The sequence below is a fragment of the Sabethes cyaneus genome, chromosome 2 (genome assembly GCF_943734655.1).
Source record: "Sabethes cyaneus chromosome 2, idSabCyanKW18_F2, whole genome shotgun sequence".
Taxonomy (NCBI): domain Eukaryota; kingdom Metazoa; phylum Arthropoda; class Insecta; order Diptera; family Culicidae; genus Sabethes; species Sabethes cyaneus.
Window position 1 is genome coordinate 97,873,967 of NC_071354.1, and position 17,326 is coordinate 97,891,292.

The following is a 17,326-nucleotide window of genomic DNA, read 5'->3' on the forward strand; positions in this document are numbered from 1 at the left end:
ACGTAAACAAGGAAGGGAAAACAGTGGCTCCCGCCCAATCTAACATGGCAGCCCCGTCGGCGGGATTGGGACCTTAGGCTAACAACCCTCTATACCCGAAAATACTACGTTAAAAAATGTAATCGATCTAGATTCTTGGCAACGGCCTAAAGCATGAAAACACGAACACGAATTGGAACATGCCTCAGCTTGCAAGGAGAGGCCGGCTGCCTAAAACTTGAAATACTGGGGCTGAGCGAATACCGCTGGTTGGGTACTGGAGCACACAAAACCTAATCCGGGCCGGTCATGCTCTACTCTGGCATTCGAGGTGAAAACGCTACTCGAGAAAGAGGAGTTGGATTCCTATTGAGCCCAGGGACATTCGGGTCCTGATGAAGTGAGAACCAATATACGAAAGAATTATCGTTATCAGATTGACAACACGGGTTAGAAATCTTACAGCAATCCAATACGATGCGCCAACAGATGCTGCCGACCTGCAGGAAAAAGAGAGTTTCTACAGCCAGTTGAACAACGTGGTTGAGAAAATCCCGAAGAGGGACTTCCACTTGGACGACTTCAACGCTTACTCAAACAACGCGGACCTTGAAAGCGTCATGGGACGCCATAGCCTAGGAGAGATGAGTGAAAACGGGGAGCTGTTTACAGAATTTTTTGTTATTAACAACATGGTCATTGGTGGATCGCCTTTTCCCATAGACCAGCACCTAAAGGTGGGTTTTCCGAACCACAGAACCACAGAAAACCAAATCGACCACATCTGCATTAGCCGAAGAAAGCGAAGGAGCCCTCTTGATGTACGCAACAAACGCAGCGCTTATATAGCATCCGACCATCACCTTGTTTTTGCGCACGTGTCCAACGACAGGAGGAGAAAGCTGGGTGCCATTATGATGTCCGCCGATTGGTGAATCCTGAGGTTGTCGAACAACATCATTTCCGAGCCTCGGAATTACCACCTTATAGAACCGTAGAAGAGTAATAGACCGGCATCAAGAACGCCTTTATCACAACCAGTGACGAAACCCTCGGCAAGGCAAACAGCGGTGAAAGGAGTGGATTTCGGATGAAACTTGGAGGAAGATCGACAAGCGGACAGAGGCGAAAGCCGGTATTGAGCCAGCGCGGACCAGATCGGACAGTTACCCGTGATAAGACAGCTGCCTGTTATAGATACTTAGAACTGGAGAGGGCTGTTAAACGAGCTTGTAAGCGGGACAAGAGAGCCTGGACTCACTCTCTAGCCGAACGCGGGGAAACCGCCGCCGCCAATGGTGATATCTGTTTGTTGTACGATATTTCTCGCCGCCTTAGTGATGCCAGGATGAATACAAAAATGACGCTAAAGGACAGAGCTGGTCAGCTACTGACTGACCGTTCAGATCAGCTTAAGCGATTAACTGAACATTTTGAACAACTATTTCGAGATTCAAATGTCAGAGACCAACAAAAATAGCGGCGTATGACGCCAATAGTTCATTGCATTAATCGCGTCAACCCAGTGGCGCTACCACTGGATGAAATTCAAGCATTTATCAGAAGTATAAAATCCAGCAAAGTGCCAGAGATGAACTATATTTCAGCCATGAATCGCAAAGCTGACTCATTCTTATCAGCCTAGATGACGCATCAGCTTTTTAGCAATAAATAAGAACCTCCAAGTTGGTCTCAAGGTATGATGCTGGCCTAATAAGTCAGTCGACGTATGTTCGAATCTCAACTGGGAGAGGTTGTTAGAGTCAATTGGATCGTAGCAACTGGCCCTGCAATTGTCCTGTACTCTAACAGTTAGCTGCGAAGTCTGTCGTATAAAAACAGAAGGTCAAATTTCGATAAAGGAATATAGCACCTAGGCTTTGCTTTTTTTAAGAAACCGCAACTTTTTCGGTGGACTAGATGCAGGGCATATTGGTCAAAGTCCTTAAAAAAGAGACATAACTGAATGCGGCGGTGTGGCGTCACGTTGCTATATTACTCTCAAAGTACTCTATGAGGTAATCCTCAACCGGATTCAGAAGAAGATCGATGCTACTCTCCGAAAGCGACCAGCTAGATTCCGCGCTAACCGATCATGTGTAGATCGTATCACGCCGCTCCGCATTATATTGAGGCAAATCAATCGAATTCCAGGACTCTCTTCTGCAGGTCTTCGTTGACTTCGAAAATGCGTTTGACCGACTCAACCACGAAAATATCTGGGGCGCATTTGCGCGTAGAGGAGTTCCAGATAAACTAGTCCATCTCATCGAGGCGTAGTACGAGGCATTCTCGTGCAAGGTTTTGCACAACGACGTCTTGTCCGATCCTATGAGGGTTACTGCTGGTGTGAGATAGCACCACTGTTGTTCCTCATCGTTATGGTGAGATGCTAGTTGGTGCGATTGACAGTAGACCAAATCGAGGATTGCCTTAGAATCCTCTAACAATGGAGCAGCTAAATGACCTCGACATAGCCGACGACATTGTTTTGCTCGCACTATACCGAAACGATATGCATCTCCGAGAAAGTCCATGCGGCAGGTTTCACAGTCAATGAAGTCTAGGTGTATGGTAGTGCACACTGACAACCCCACAATCTTCACAGTAGCGGGACAACTAGTTGAGCATGTTGACGTCTTATAATATCTTGGTAGCCAGACAACGTCCGACAGTGCTACCAAGACTCATATAACCACACGGGTCTGGCTGGAAGGCCAGGGGCCCTCTGCAGGTCTGCGAAACATTTGGCGCTCAAGCCAGATCATTCTACAAACTAAAACCAAAGTTTTCAACATAAGGGAAAACCGAAAACGGCTCAAAGATGGCTGGATAAATGGCTACCGTTCGATGCATGTATTGTTTTGTGCCTTACAAATGCATATGTATTGGCAAAGCACGTAATCAGTGCTCCCAGTGCTGTTAGAATTTCCTAAATCTTGTCATTCCATTTATCGACCCGGTATATATCAACAAACGCTCAGCAAAATATAATTGCTAATGGAAATAAATTCAACGGATCATATAGATCATTACGTGTTCATAAAACGTATAATCTGGAATTGGATAAGAGGACATAAACGACTAAAAAATTTGAGAAAATTATAATTTTTTTATTTCAGCTTTTGATTCTGCAGTCTTTTCCGCTTATTTTGATACTAAATTTGTAATGATCCGACCACGGGGAGTGGCTGTAAAACGATCATACACATAAGCATTCCAGTGAAGCGTGGAACGATTTCGGCGGAATAAAACACCGCTCCCGGAAAACCACGATTTTCAAACTTTATGTACCTTTTTCCCAGAAACTACACAACGTATTGGAACAAACTTTTTTTTTGTTTTGTTGGTAGAAGCTTGGCAAAGACTTTTATAACTTTTGAGGTTTGTAAACGAAACACAGCCTGAGAAAAAAGAAAAAGAAGACAAAATTTAATTTTTTTTCAGCCATCTTTTCTTCTTCTTTATCGTTTTTCTCAAGCTGTGTTTTATTTACGACGTTTTTCGGCCACTTCCCGTGGTAGGATCATTGCAAAATTAGTATCAAAATAAGCGGAAAAAACTGCAGAATCAAAATCTGAAATAAAAAAAATAATGATTTTTTCAAAATATTTAGTCGTTCATGTCCCCTTAATAGATATTTGGTTGCGCAAATATTTCGTTACACTAGCGCTTTCCGAAAAAACAGCACCACGGTCTCAAAGTTTCGCGACATCAATGAGCTTTTAAAGAGCTTTCTGCTTTTGCCGCATCGATAAGCTTAGAGAATATAAACAAACTAACAGCTGACCAGCGATCAAAAACTCGCCTTCATTGCAAGCGGTTTAATAAGCCATCCTATTTGTAGTATCCATGATGCGAGGGTTTTACAGTTTTAAGTCCGTCTTCTATAACACTACTCCAAAAACTGATTCTAAACGTTCGTATGCCAAATGTCTCTCTTGAATATCCGCTGCTCGAGTATGAGTGAGCGTTTGTCAGTCATCAAATTTCTCTCCTCTCTTTTAACGTTACTTGTTGGTAGTGTTGTGTTTTTTTACATTTTTGCATTTCATATTGTCCCTGCAGGGAACAGCTAAAAGTTTACACTCAAGTAAATAATTTCGTATTTTTTTTTGTTTTCTTATTTTATTCCTTATGGTATGGTATTCCTACAATTGAATGCATAGGATCAATAGGATTACTGCTGCAAATCTTAGATAAATCGGAATTTCTTGGTAAAGAAAATAAACCATATTTCGGGATGTTCGTAGTCGGTGCGGTTGGCTGCGGATCAGCTGTGTTTATGTTTGCAAGCTCTGCCATTTGACATATATTACCAATACTAATGCAAATAAACGTTTAGGGTTTTAACGAACACATGAAATGTACAGTACAGTGTGTGTCGCTTTAACACAATAACGTTAGCCACTTTCGGTGTCTCCTTAAACGTTCAATCCGTACTGTTGTATGCCTGTCGAACGCAAAAACTGCAGATCGCTGACAACTGAATATTCAATGAGGAACTCTATCGTCGATATCATCAACGGTCGATAGCAATAAAAATTCGTGAACGTATATGGAAATGGATCGGACACACCTTGAGGAAAGGAGCAAACGAGATCTGCAGAGAAGCACACGCCCGGAATCCGCAAAGACAGCGTAGACGAGGTAGAACCAGAGCCTCATGGCGACGCAGCTTAGCAAACAACATCCAGGCTGTAGACAAGAACCTGTCCGAACCGCAAGATTAGGGTTACCCTTTTCCAAACGAAGTACACGAAGTAAAATAGCGAATTGCAATTGCGAATCAGCCTTTCTACGGATTACGTTGCCAGCTGAAATGCCGTAGCTTGCAAATTCGCACCAAACTGACACAAACTCTACATGATTCTAATTCTCTTGACAGCTCGTTTGCGGATATGAATCATGAACGTTTAAAGAAGCTGATCGACAGTTGCTTAGAGTTTCACGGTAAATTTATGGGATTAATATTTAGTGATACAATGGAAAATGGAGTGTGGCGCAAACGCATGAACAACGTATAGCCTGTTACATTTAGTAATGATTACATTTCGTGTGCAGACATTCGGCTACCTACACACTCGCGCACGCACATCCTCACGTCTTTTTCTTGCATAGCTTATTCAAATAACTCCTGAGCAATCAGCTTCCCCCTGAGGCCTAGTGAGGCACTGGGATACAGGTTTTGCATTACTTTTTCTTTTCTTTTTCGTTCTCGCCCTCGATTCTACTTACGGGCGGGAGTGCAAATCCTCGCGAGTAATCGGTTTCAACAGCTCGGGCTGCAACGACGAACGAGAGCGTCGACCGTAGCTGTTAGCTAAACACACACTACAAATGTTTAGCTAATTACACAAATTACACATAACAAATTTTCTCCGAAGATACTATATACTTAGGAATAACGGTTTTAGCGTAATTACTTTTGTCCATCTAGATTTGGCTTTCATCTCACAATGGGACGTAAACGACTAAATTTTTTTTTATTTCAGGTTTTGATTCTACAATCTTTTCCGCTTATTTTGATACTAATTTTGTAATGATCCGACCACGGAAGGCGGCCGAAAAAACGATCATGCACATAAACATTCCAATGCGGCGTGGAACAACCTCGACGGAATAAAACGCCGCTCCTATAAACACACGATTTTCAAACCTTGTCAGAAGCTACACAACGTATTGAAACAAACTGTTTTTTTTTCTGTTTTATTAGTAGAAGCTTGGCAAAGATTTTTATAACTTTTGAGCTTTGTAAACGGAACACAGCCAGAGAAAAAAGAAGTAAACGACGAAATTTTATTTTTTCAGCCATAGTTTTTTCTTCTTTTTTTTTTGTTTAGCTGTGTTTTGTTTACAGAGATCAAAAGTCATAAAAGTTGTTGTCAAGCTTCTACCAACAAAACAAAAACAAGTTTGTTTCAATGCGTTGTGTTTTTTCTGAGAAAAAGGTACATAAAGTTTGAAAATCGTGTTTTTACAGGAGCGGTGTTTTATTCCATCGAGGTTGTTCCACGCCGCGCTGGAATGCTTATGTGCGTGATAGTTTTTCGGTCACTTCCCGTGGTCGGATCATTACAAAATTAGTATCAAAAAAGATTGTAGATTCAAAATCAGAAATGAAAAAAACAGTGATTTTTTCAAAAATTTTAGTTGTTTATGTCCCCTTAAAAGGATGTGCCGTAAGAATTGAAGTGTACGTCTCTTTTTATGCGGTTTCATAGTAAACTTGAAACCTACTCCTTGCATTGGAAGTGAATGGAATGCACAGCCACGGAATTCACCGTAATAAAGGCGAGTAAAATCATTCTGTAAATATTGCTGATTGCCAGAGAAATTGTACCGTCAAAAGTACGCAATCGCTCATAAAACTGCTATTTTAAATTGAAAATTTTTCGATACATTCCAAGCAATAAGTGCGCCAACGACACTGAAACGATTCAATGCTTAATAGTTCTTTTATGAGCGATTGCGCATTTTGAAAAGAATAATTTTTCTTGCAATCAGCAATAATAAACATAAACAGAAATCCAACGTAATACTTTCGCAAGGTCGACATGAACCGAGCTCCTTGCGCTATAGTTCTAACTGAAAAAAAATCCTTGGGGCGTCTATTTCCAAAAAAAACGTGAATTTCGGAATTTACGCGGTTTTTTTACGCGAATTCCGGAATGTAGGCGGTTTCTTTACGCGATTTTCGGAATTTACGCGGTTTTTTTATGCGAATTTCGGAATTTACGCTGTTTTTACGCGAATTTCGGAATTTACGCGGTTTTTTACGCAATTTTCGGAATTTTCGCGGTTTTTTACGCGAATTTCGGAATTTACGCGGTTTTTTACGCGGTTTTGATTTACGCGGGACGTATCCTTCGCATAAAAAGCGACTTGAGTGTATTATCCAGGCAACTAAAACACAAAATGTGTATTTCACGGGTAAGAAGTATGTTCTGATAGAAGTTGGAACTCCGTCTTCGTCAATTAAGGGGGATTCTTAAACTACTCTTAGCGCTACATTATGCACAAGAAGCTAATCTAAGGTTATGCAAAAGAAACTCACGATCAAACTGGCAGGATACGGCTTAGTTTGAAGTTCTACACAGAAAGAAAAACCATGGTAGAAACTACTGATCCGAGGGTTACATTTAAAACACACACTCTCTTTTTTTTGCGAAAACTAATTTCGTTTACACAGATGTAAAATAAATTGGTTATTTTCAAAGAAGCAAAGAACAAATACCAATACTATAAAACAGCAACTACAAATAATTTAGTTACGCGTTTAGTTGAAAGTTTAATTACAATTAATACACGCCAACCTCGCGTAATAGAGAAGTAAAATTTTAAATAGTAGAAATCTCACCTTTCTTGACATCTGAAATTTCTCGCCGTCGCACAATCACACGAAAAGAGAGTTTTTTCTCTGCTGTCGATCAAAATTCAGTCCGCTTTCTGTTGGATCAATATTCATTATCTCACCGCAGTCGAGGAAATCGCAACCCGTGAACTGCTTCGCATTAAGCCGATTTTTACGATTATTGCATGGGCTTTATCAGCAGGCCTCGAGCACTATATTTTCGTTTGCTTGATTCCTGTATTATTTATTTTAAAAAACACACATTTTCCTAGTCACTATTTTTAGTTTCTGAAAGCCTTGCTAGCCACACTTCCATCACAGTTTACTTCCGCGTAAAAAACTAGAAATTTATCTTACACCACTCATATCGTCAAACAAAATATCTACATCGCAACCACGACACTCCAACTGCCCTTGTATGTATCAACATTTGACAAAAATCACGACTTCACCTCGAATCTGATAAGCACGTTTTTACCTGACCCGACCGAGCCCCGCCAACCTGCAGTCAAAGCAAAAATAAACGAAACACAGAGGTTAGAAAGGTGCACGAAGGAGACGAAACACGATGAGCCAGCATCACACACAGTGCTGCAGCATTCGCTTGCGATCAAATACACTGGATGGCGGCGGGTGCGCTTAGCCGATGTCTGATATCTGCCAATCCGCAGGTAGACAGTCTCGCACAACAATCGACCGACCGTACGCAACTTACTTACGAACCGTTTACAACCACGAACCGCCTGAATCGAACCGCAACCGATCCCAACCGACTGGCACTAAACAGCCCGTACCGAAGCGTACCGCTTGCCAGAGGATACTGAATGAATGAACGTAAAACATACCGCCGGCAGCATACACACAATGAGCGAATACGCTTCGATGCAGCATAAAAATTTATGTGAGAGCTAGTGAGAGAGTCGCTACAAAAAGCTTCGATCGTTTCTCCATGCGAATTGCATACCGGCCGGCATGCAATGAACACGTTTTGTAGGCGCGCTTTCTCGAATAGTGAAGTTGAATAGAGCATGTAAGAGCGGAACAGCGCGCGAAGACACTATTTTACCGTACGGACACATACTTCACCCTACAGATAGTTGTAAAGGTAAACAAATCATTATATTTCACAACCAGTGAAAGATAGATAGCTACTATATTTAGCAATGTTGCTTAGATTAGCGTGTTCTACAGCTTTTCTGAAGAACAAAATTTTTTGGGAGTGTTTAAAATAAACAAAAGTTTGAATCACCCCAATAGGTGGATTCACGGTCACCCTAATACCAAAAATTGTATTGTAGTTAGGTTCTCGAATACGGAAGAAAGAAATAATGGAGCATTTTTATGGATTGACGAGCATGCAGTTCAGATTACATCCATTCATAAAGATGTCAAGCTTTTGTAAGAACAATTGCATCAATCATGTAGCGTATCTTCAAGTAAATCTTTAAATGATCGGCGAAGGATAAACGAAAACCTTTAAGTACATGGTTAATATCATCGAAGCACAGCACAGGAAGATCGACCGTCCCAAACAACTGCCTTGTGGGATTCCTGACGAGGCTGGAAATGCATTTGGTTGAAAACCTGCAACTGTCACAATCAGTTTACGACCTACGACGTTGGAACTGAAACAACGCAACACACTGCCGCTGATACCCAGTCAGTGATGGTTAAGATGCGCCCAAAACTTCGGTACCGACGCCGGCCTCTGTTGAATCTCGCACAGCTGAAGCTGATAGACGTCACCGCAAACTACGCGAACCCTCTCAAAACTGCGCTGCCAGAAGAGGATAAGCTGGACGAATCCCCTCTCGAGGACTGTTGGAACATCATCAAAACAATCAAAGCAGCATAGCGAAGAGCTCCATTGGGCATGTGTCATGGAATCAGCGGAAAGTTTGGTTTGACAATGAATGTAGGAGACTGATGGAAAGACATAAAGAAAATTTTTCTGAAGAAAAAGCGCTACCCGGCAGAACAGGAATATCCAGAGTTGGAGCGGTTACATCGTTTTCAGGAGACGCGAAAGTTCTACCAGAAACTGTATGGATCTCGCAAAGGCTTTGTGTCACGAACCGAAATGTGTCGGGATATTGTGAGTTTCATTGAAAGTTATTCACCGCGCTACTCAAAAATGCAATGATCTTTCATGGTTGCCGGGTCGTTTTTGATGTTATTGGAAGAAATTACACAGAAATCATAAGGTGTTTCCTTTAAACCGCGTTTAATTTTGGGCAAAGCTCCCAATAACAATGCACAGTGGTCCAGAAACGAAAGTTAAGTGGAAACTTACTCTTGCGGCTAAGCGATTTATAATAGCTCCCTACAATGTTCAGCAAAGTTGTACAACTCTAAAAGACAATTAATGCGAAGTCAACGACTAAGTTCCAGTTTGGCTTGTAAACTCATAATCCATAATAACTTTTTATAAGAAAGAGATAGAAGGATAATTTCTTTGACAAAGTTGTAGCTAAAGATTATATAAGTAACTTTGCCAAAGACATAGTAGGCGTATTTTTAGGCGTTTCTAACTTACAGGGTGTTTTACAACCAGACCTCTCAAAAATCATTTTTTCGCTGATTTCTTCAAATGCAGTGGTTTTATTGCATCGTAATGTTTTACAAAGTTGGTAATCTTATCAAAAGACATATTTTTGTAGAACATTGTATGTTGAAAACTCATACGTATAACGAGTTCTAACGTTTTTCCTGTATTTTTTTAGTCTATTTTGGAATAGAATATCTCAAAAAGGGGCAAACGAAAAAAATCAAACTTGGCCGTTTCTGAAAGCTTAGAGTTTTATCTCAAACATATGTGAAAATAAAAAACTGGTTTTTTCTCTAACTCGAGTAATTTCAGTTTAATTATTTCATGTTTGACCATTTTCTACTATGCAGTATTTTTCAATATCTTCTTGAAGACGATTAAAGTCAATATGTCAATAGTAAAAAAGAAATTTATCGTACCTTGACACAATTTCTTCTGATTGTCACGTAAAATAGCCTTCGAACTCCGAATATGACATCAGTTTTCTATCAGCACCAGCTGTTTTTGATAAATATCTATTTTTCAATTTTCATTATTTTGCAAATATGCTCAATCTACCATCTACCAATCCACCAAAAAAAATATTGGCTATTTCATACGTAATATTGTTAACTGTTATTTTAGTTATGTCATTTTTTAATCGCAGGTAAGTATATCAAAACAGGCAAAGAGGTAAAGGAGAAAAAACCTTTAGATCCTTTTCGCAAACTTCAACCACCTTATATTAGAATATCGTTGATTTGGAAAACAAAAAGGGTAGTCATTTATTTGAGAGATTCAAAAAATGTTTTGTTTTCGAAATATTTTATTATTGTTAGCAATATAATAATTTATTATATTATTAATTGGTTTGCGCTTGGTGGAAGCTCCAGAGTACGTGTACAATACGTACGATTTTGTATTGCAATGACTGGATCGGACGACAGCAGGAGGCGTTTGAATACATCCTCCAAATTGGCAATCCGGTTAAATTTTCTGGCGTGAAATTCCCTGAACTTACGAATGTATTTATTTCGCGTTTCCTGTACTTCTTCGCTTAATAACCCTATGGGTAGTGTCGTAGCCTTAATAATATCTGCGCCGTGTACTAGCATTTTATGAACAATTGGCGATATAGCTAATATAGAATTAAATGGGAAAGAATCTCCTAAACTACCGAATTACTTTCACGAACATTTTAGATACTAATTTAAAATAACAGTAACGGTACCCTCGAATCTTTTGACGAAAAACTCCAGGATTCTAATAGGATTTGCTTGAAAACGTTCCTCCTTTTTTACTACGATTATAGTCATGTTCCTGTTCCTGAATACGTATAAGACATCAATTTTAAGACTTCTCAGCTTTCTGACACTAAAGTAATTTAAAAGATTACTTTAGACTAGAATCAGAAATATCAATATAAAGTTTAATTTCATGTGCATATATCCAAGTGAAGATTTCCATGACTATTTGTAAAATAATAAAAATTGTAAGATAGATATTTATCAAAAACAGCTGGTGCTGAGCTCCATTTGCAGAGAGGACGATACGACAGTGATTATTTGAAATCCAGGATAACTGCTAACCAGAGTACAGTAGTTCTGTGGAGACCAAGGCCCTTCACTCTAAACCACCGTCGAACTAACTACGCGCGCAATGAACCAGCCTGCCGCTGTATGCAGCTAATGAACAATTTTAGAAACATACTAAACTTAAACATGTCGACTGATACTACTAAGAAAAAACTTTCTGACTATTTCTGAGAGGTAAATTACATGTACACTAAAACCTCTGCATTTTATATTATTTTGTATTTGGTATTATAATTTTTATATTTATGTAGGGATTGGATGATGGGCGAAGCCCATATATCTTGACAATAAACAATTGTAAAAACTACCGTTATAAAAACTTACATAATGAATATTTTAGCAGTGGTTCGAAAACTAGCACATGGTCGAAAAACTAGATCGCTTAACTTATCCGGAGTTCGAATTGTGTCATGGTACGACAAATTTCCTTTTTGCTATTGACATGTTGACTTTAATCGTCTTCAAGAAGATATTGGAAAATACTGCATAGTAGAAAATGGTCAAACATGAAATAATTAAACTGAAATTACTCGAGTTATAGAAAAAACCAGTTTTTTATTTTCACATATATTTGAGATAAAACTCTAAGCTTTCAGAAACGGCCAAGTTTGATTTTTTTCGTTTGCCCCTTTTTGAGATATTCTATTCCAAAAAAGACTAAAAAAACACAGGAAAAACGTTATAACTCGTTATACGTATGAGTTTTCAACCTACAATGTTCTACAAAAATATGTCTTTTGATAAGATAACCAACTTTGTAAAACATTATGATACAATAAAATCATTGCATTTGAAGTAATCAGCGAAAAAGTGATTTTTGAGAGGTCTTTTTATAAAACACCCTGTAAGTTAGAAACGCCTAAAAATACGCCTACTATGTCTTTGGCAAAGTTACTTGTATGATCTTTAGCTACAACTTTATAGAAAGAATTATCCTTCTATCTCTTTCTTCTAAAAAGTTATTATGTGTTATGTGTTTACAAGCCAAACTGGAACTTAGTCGTTGATTTCGCATTGATTGTTTTTTAGAGTTGTACAACTTTGCTGAACATTGTGGGGAGCTGTTTTGAATCACAAAAAACTTTCCACTTAATTTTCGCTGCTGGACCACTGTGCAATGGCATTATTTTGTCGGTCGTTCGTGAGGTGATCGAAAAGCAGGAGAAGCATTTCGGTAAACACCAGAATGGCGGCGGGAAAAGGGATTTCGACGTTGCAACAAGTGGGGAGAAGGTGGGATACGGAACAGCTACCGGACAGGGTTATCTACCCGATCTACACAAAGGGCGACAAGCTGGACTGTGAGAACTATCGAACGATCACCGTCACCGTCAATACCGCCTGAAAAACGCTATCACAAATCATTTTCCACCAACTATTTATCACCAATTGCGAACAGATTTGTGGAAACTTACCAAGCCGGTTTCATCGAAGGACGGTCTACAACGGATCAAGCATTTACACTGCCGCAGATCCTCCAAAAGGGCCTTGAATACAGAGTTCCCACGGCCTATTTGTCGTCCGGAAAGAGCTACAGAAAATCACGGATGCGAACAGCTTCTCCAGGAAACTCATTAAACTGATTCAATGCACGATGGATGGTAGGGTGCTGGATATGTTCGTCTACGACGGGTCTTCGTCTACTTTCCAGACATATCGACAAGAAAACAGCATTATAAATAGTTTCGATGCGAATTACAGTCAAACCAACCTGGTATTGATATTTATGGACTGTCTCTTCGCTATCGAGGAAAATATTATGTTAGAACATTACTATTTTTCAAAATTTGTTCAAAACATAGAAGTCCGGCTTCTCTTCGTCATACTCAAAACTGGTAGAAAAACCAAGATTCTACCAGTTTTGAGTATGACGAAGAGAAGCTCGAGTATGACGAAGAGTAACTACTTGAAATTTTGAGCTGTGATTCAAACTATTTCCACTATTTTTATAGTAGTTGGGTAGCTCTTGGACACGGCTTAAAGAATACGTGCATAGATTTTTGTAAATAATTGCTGTCTGTCCATGATGAACGAAAGAAATCTTGCTTATGACGAAGTGAATTTTCGTATTACGAACTCCCGCTGGAGCATGAAAAATTGTTCCACTGAGAAATGTAAGTTCCGACATATTTTCTTGCTGGCTAAATGGGTATACATGTACAGGCAAAATGTATCAGATTTATCTAGTGTAAAAAACTTGAGTACTTATGGATTAATTCTTATAAAAACTCGCAATGAAGTCTGGATCGTGTTTACGTATGACGAAGAGGGTCCGTAATCCTACACTGTGCTGTGTTCGGATTTTGTTCATTCAAATCACACAGAGGCTTCGTCAAGGTACAAGGTGTTATGAACCGAGCGGATATCAACACGCGATCTTAAGCAAATCTAGTCAATTCGTCTGCTTTGCCGATGATATAGATATTATCGGCAGAACATTTGTGGCGGTTGCTGAACTGTACATCAGACTAAAGCGCGAAGCAGAAAAGATTGGGTTAATGGTAAACACGTCTGAAACAAAGTACACGCTGTGCTGCGGAACCGAGGCCGACCGATGCCGCAGTAATATAACGATAAATGGTGATGAGTTTCAGGTAGTTGACGAATTTATCTACCTTCGCTCACTGGTAACGGCGGCCGTGAGATTTGAAGGCGTATTATCAGCGGAATTCGTGCTTACTATGCTTTACAAGCAATTGCGCTCGAGCAGCCTAAGCTCCCGTACAAAGATAAAAGTGTTTAAGACGCACATTAGACCGATTGTTCTCTACGAACATGAAACATGGACAGTGCTCGAAGAAGAGCTACGAGTGCTCGAAGTTTTCAAAAGACGAGTGCTAAGAACGATCTTCGGCGGCGTACAGGAAAACGGTATGTGGTGGCGAAGGATGAACCATGACCTCGTACAGCTCTGTGGCGAACCCTGTATTCAAAAGGTGGCAAAAGCAGCATGGATACGATGGGCAGGGCCCGTTGCAAAAATCCCGGACAACTACCCCGCAAAGATGACGTTTGCCTCAAATCCGGTAGGAACAAAATGATTAGGAGCGCAGCAACAAGATGGTTAGATCAGGTGGAGCGAGATATGGTGGAGAGTACACGGTATCCGAGGAATTGGAGAGCGGTAGCCCACAACCGATCATGAGGAGGAAAAAGCGTCAGAAGGAGGACAGAAATCGTGAGGAGCTAGAACAACTATTCCGGGCTAATGGCACCCGCAAGTTTTACGAGAAAGTGAACCAAACTCGCCCACACTAAAACATGTGTGGGAACGAGGAAGGGGATCCAATCACAAACGAGCGCGAGGTGGTCGACAGGTGGAAGCAGTTCTTCGATGAACACCTCAACGGCGATATAGCAGCAGGAGACGCAATGGAAGTTAACCTCGGAGTATCTACAAACGACAACAGCGTACCGCCTCCCGATCTCGAAGAGATCCGGCGAGAAATCGGTCTGCTGAAGAATAATAGAGCCGCCGAAAAAGATCGAATCCCGGCAGAGCTCTACAAAAATGGCCAAGAACCGCTAGCAGCGGCACTTCATTGGATAATTTCTAGGATTTGGAAGGAGGAGAAACTACCGGAGGAGTGGATGGAAGGTGTAGTCTGTCCCATCTACAAAAAGGGCGACCGGCTAGATTGCTGTAATTACCGCGGCATCACGTTGGACAACGCCGCCTACAAGGTGCTCTCCCAAATTTTGTTGCGTCGTCTATCCCCAATAGCAAGAGAATTCGTAGGGTAGTACCAGGCGGACTTTATGGGGGCTCGTGCTACTACGGATCAAATTTTTACTCCTCGAAAAATTCTCCAGAAATGTCGAGAGTACAACGGGCCCACGCATCATATTTTCGTGGATTTCAGGGCAGCATACGATACAATTGAACGAGAACAGCTATGGCAGATAATGCACGAGTACGGTTTTCCGGACAGACTTACGCGGCTAGCCAAAGTTACTCTGGAGCGAGTGATGCGCTACGTGCGCATTTCGAGGACACTTTCGAGTCCTTTCGAGTCGCGCAGAGGGTTGCGGCAAGGGGATGGACTGTCTTGTATGTTATTCAATATCGCTATCCGGCGAGCGGGCATCGAAACGAGAGGAACGATCTTCAGCAAGAGTAGCCAACTCCTAGCTTTTGCAGACGACTTCGACATCATTACTAGAAACCGTGGGACGGCGAAGGCAATCTACGCCAGACTAAAAACAGAGGCTAGGAGGATAGGGTTACAAATTAATGCGTCGAAAACCAAATATATGGTAGGAAGAGGCTCCCAAGAAAGTAACGTTAACCTCCCACGGACAGTGACTATTGACGACGATAAACAGGAAATGGTTGATGAATTCGTATATATCCTAGATATATATATATCCTAGATATATATATCCTAGATATATATCGTATATATCCTAGATATCTGGTCACCGCTGCTGACAATATTACGAGTAAGGAGATTTAACAACGCATTCAAACTACAAATCGAGCCTACTTTTCTCTCCGAAAGACGCTTCGATCAAGAAGTATACGCGGCCGTACAAAGCTGACGATGTGCAGAACGCTAATCAGACCTACGGATTACGGACCTACAGGCTACGGACTTGAGACAGTAACTTTGCTTGCGGAAGACATACGTGCACTAGTCGTATTTGAACAGAAGGTGTTGCGGACTATTTTTGGCGGAGTACAAACGGAAAGCGGAGAGTGGCGGAGGCGTATGAACCACGAGTTTCAGACACTGCTTGGAGAGATTCCAATCGTACACCTGGCGAAAGTTGGGAGACAACGGTGGGCTGGTCACGTCACAAGGATGCCAGACGACTGTGCAGTGAAATCCGTTCTCTTCAAGAACCCCACCGTCACCAGGAATAGAGGGACCCAATGTGGTAGATGGCTCGACCAAGTTGAAGCTGACTTGCGTGTGTCAAGACGCGTAACGAATTGGAGACGAGTAGCCCAGGACCGAGTACAAAGAAGAGGAATTCTTGATACGGCAAGAGCCACCCGGCTCTCGGTTGGTAAAGTAAGTAAGTAAGTAAGTAAGTGATTGCGATCCGCAACAAATGATAGGTGATTCACAGTGGTTTATCTACCTGCGATAAATCCAAGTTGGTCATCACTCAGGTATAGTGTGAAAGCAGCGGAGTCATGACGCTTAAATAACTCTGAAATGGCACACAATGACGAGATTCCTCGGTAGTTGTTAATATTTTTTTATCACCTCCATTGAGGCGCATAGGTGAAGGGAGGCCGGATTCCTTACGTTGATCGCTAACATACGTCCAGGTTCCACATTGCTGTCCACAGCGCGGCCCGGCAGCAGAGTAGGATGAAGAGAAGGTTCATTGCAATCAGAATCCACTAAATGTTTATTGCGGTGACTTGTTGATGGAAAGCGACTGAAATTGTTCAATTCGTCGACGAGAGAAAATTTTGTATTGCACGCATACTTACCTGGAAGTGCAGGCTGGGAGATACTTGCAAAACCACCATGAACAGGACCAGAATGACAGAGATGACAGCAATCAGATAAACAGGCGTTGCTTATAAAATTGACTAAGGAACATGACGAATTCCCACCATGCCTCGTTGCGTGCCTCCAGGCAATCCGGTGCTCCTTGTACATCCACATTGGGCATATTCGCAGCTTTTGGAATTGTCATTTCACGGGGTTCCATTTGAGATAGACTGACCACTCTCAACACGTTTCTTGCACGGTTGTCAAATTGTTGCAATCGGATGTGTTCGGACCGTGCGTCGTTAGATGACGCTTTTTCTTTGAATAGCCCGCTTAGCCCGATTTTGGAAGAAACGTAATTAAGCGTATTATTTATGTCCTTTCCGCAGAGATCAGCTTGACCACATTGAATTTCACA